The sequence below is a fragment of the Lolium perenne genome, chromosome 5 (genome assembly GCF_019359855.2).
Source record: "Lolium perenne isolate Kyuss_39 chromosome 5, Kyuss_2.0, whole genome shotgun sequence".
Lineage (NCBI taxonomy): Eukaryota > Viridiplantae > Streptophyta > Magnoliopsida > Poales > Poaceae > Lolium > Lolium perenne.
The window spans coordinates 57,977,383-57,981,024 of record NC_067248.2 but is presented as its reverse complement, the minus strand read 5'-3'; positions in this window follow the sequence as shown (position 1 = coordinate 57,981,024).

Below are 3,642 nucleotides of genomic sequence, written 5' to 3'. Positions count from 1 at the left end.
CTGTTATTGAAAATTTCAAAAAACAGATGCTCCTGAAAATTTGACTTCGCCTGACTGATCATGTCAAATCTTCCAGCACCAATGATCGAATAAATGTTTATCTTTGACCAACAACAAGTACTGAAAGGGCAAGAGAAGAATAGATGCTCCAAAGTTTCTTCATCGCCAAAGGTACATAGGGGACATTGAAAATTGTTGACAATATTGAAGTGTCTATTCTTGAACTAACGTAGATGCATCTAGACCTATTTTAGTTCTAGGTACACCCATACTCTAGCGGCAAGTAATATGAATTAGAGAGAGAATTAAAATAATTATATTTTATTTATTGATGAAAGATGAGGTGTTTTTACACCCGGGAGTATATGCTCCCGGTTTTGAAATGATTTTAAAACCTAGTTCAAAATATTAAAAATTAAATAAAAAATGACGCGTACATATCCTGATATCATATGCGATCATAAAGTCGTTTCGCGGAAAACTGATTTTTTTGTGCCCTATTTAAAAAGACAATTTTTTCTGCTTAAAAAAAGCTGTTCACAAGATATTTCTTTATTTTTTTCACACCGAACATAAAAGATGTCAATTTTTCGCGAAACTTAGTGCTCATACTTAGGGCCACTTCTTTTTAGCTTCTAACCGGGCTTTTAGGTTGCACACAGCTGAAGCCCAAAAGAAGTCTCCGGCTGCTGGCCTGCTTATTTTCACCGTGAATCTACCTTTGCGTGTAATTCCAGAATCTGCATCCGACCAGCTTCCCGAGCTTCTGAGCCAAACTCCCGAATCGGTATATTAGCTTGCCACCCAGTTTCGGTTCTATTTACAGGACATTGCCACTCCTCTTGAGATAACGTTTGGTCATGTGAAAACAAAACAAGATGCATCGCATCCAGGTGCATCGTGCATCCGCCTGTCTAGCGATTGGCCCGCTGCTATTCCACCGTAGCCGCCGCTCTTGTCTCGTCGCGATAGTCAGGGAAGGAACTGTAATGTCCCAGGTTTAGTGACGACCGAGGGGTAGATTTTAGAAAGGGATGTGCATTGCATTGTAAATTCTGGGGAAATTTCGCGCTTTTAAACAAAAACTGCATCGAAGGGGAACAAGTTTCTCTCTCGACACCTTACAGGGTTAGGGTTTCGAAAGTGCGACAAACTTGCATCTCATCTCACTAGTTTAGGGTTTTGAGAAGAGAGGGGAGAGTTGCATGATTGAATTCTAAATAATATGACATGGTTGAATTCAAACCAAGTTTGAATTTGAATTTCAAATTCAAACCTTAAATAATTACCCTAAATAACTTAATTGAGGAAATTCATTAAGTAAATAATTAATAATAAACAAGTTGAACAATTACAATAAATGAAGCTCATTAGAGAAACCTTGAGCTTTATTGATCAACACACAAATTACATTGTCTTTACAATATTCACAAGTAAATAAATGAATATTACCACACAATACAAGAATTGCTTGAATAATAAAAGATAAAGAAAATTACAAGTAATGAAAATAAATCCTAAACTACAATGTGATCCTTCACTTGTTGATCTTCATGTTCATATTGATCAATTGTTGATTCCCTGCACACAAACACAAAACAAAAATAAAACAAGTGTTATGCCAAGTGGCAATGCCACTTGGCAGGTCAGAAATCAAATAAAAGGGTTGAGGATATGACCAAGCTGCCGAGCTGATCCATCCTCAGCCAAGATTCAAACCAGGTACCAAGGATGTGCACACACACACAGCTAGGCTGCTCACACAGCAGTGTGCATGCAAGACAAAGACACACACTGACGAGTGAGTCACAAAATGAGCCAGGCCAAGCTGTCGACCAGGGAAAGAAAGGGGACACCACATATAAGCTTTTCACAGCCAAACCCTAAGCCATAACCATCGGCAGGCTTCACTGGTAAGAACACAAGAACTCAAGAACACATGAACAGCCACTGCTGTTCAATCTGCTCACTCACAACAACACTGAATCAGGCCTCACAAGATCACCAGGAGGAGCAGGGCAAGTAAATCAACCACAAGCACAACACAGAAGCAATCCTCTACACCAACATTCAATTTCTAGGAGCTGGAGTGAGGTATACATAAAAGAACCTGAGCAAAACTCTGTTTTGTTCATAAATAAGCATACACTTGCATCACAGAAGCAAGGTGGGTATGAAACCTAGTTTGTATCATCATCTGGCTACTAAGCCTTTTGGTGCAAGCAAACTAGAGAATAGACAGAGAGAGATTCCAAGGGGAACATTGGCATGTCAACAAAGTGACATACCAGAGAAATCCAACCTGGATTAATCCCTATCTAGCCATTCCAAAATCATCCAGCACACAAAGCCAAGCAAGCCATCAGATATTAGACAGATCCTGTCTATTTCTGTTGTCAACAGCAAAGGTACTGGAAAACCAGCATGGTTACTTCCAGTGAGAGATCCACCAAATCACAGCCAACCAACAAATAGGGGAGCTACCCTAGGGCAGCACAAGTTACTGCCAGGGTCACCTCAAACCCTAGGATAGCCAAACCAATCAGCCTTGCACAGATATCATCACCCAGATGGGTTCAAAAGGAGGGCTAGGGTACACAACAAGTGTTGGCATCCATCTAGCCCTGTCACAATTAATTGGATGATCACCACTGCAAGCAGTTCACATCACTTATCCATTTCAGTAGATCCAGGCAATATAGATAAGTGAACAATACAAATAATCAAAGCATCAGAGCCTTGCTGATGATCCAATGGATCATTGCAAGCAACAAGTGAGGTTTAAACCAGCACCAGCACACACCAGAGCAAACCTGTGTGACACACACACATCACAGGTTGAGTAGCATGAGGTACAGACACAACACAGCAGTATTTGCAAGCAACTGATGATCATATGATCATCAGGAGTTGGTTAGAGCATGCCAGGGCATGCTAAGGCATTACTGGCATCATGTATGAACCAAATAATTGAACAATTGCATCACAGATAAATGAATAGAGCTCCATAATTATATCCAGGGCACTAGCACTTGCAAGTATGCAATAATTAACCACCAAAATTAAGCCTAGGACACGATTAAGCACACACAGTATGTCCTAATGATAGTAAAAAGAATAGGGGCATGCCAGTAGGTCATGAGCATCACTGGATGCTCATGAGCAATCACAGGAGGACCACAGCCAGAGTTTACAATGAACAGAAATAGCTAGGGAGCACAGTGAGAAATTGAGCAAGAACAGCACAGCACATCAAGCTAGGATCTGTGGCGGCAATGATAAGCCAAGCACAACAGCAGCATGGCAGTGCCGGCATCTCCATGAGGAGAGGCAGGCTGGTGACTAGAGCATAGCATAGAGGAGGAGGTAAGAAGGGAGATAATGGAGGCGTACTAACCTGGAGCTGCGCGGCGGCGTCACCATGGCGGTACGGCGGCACAGCCTGGCCACGGCAGCGCCAAGCCATGGCCAAGCCAGGCGGTCGCCGAAGCGCGGAAGCTCCAGCACAGGCACGGCGAGGCACACGGCCTCGGCACCAGGCGCGTCGGCGGCGACCAACTCGCCCCAGCACACCACAACAGGCGAGCAGAGGCGAAGGGGGACGCGACGAGGAAGCAGCGAAGCACAGATCGGCGCGGTGGA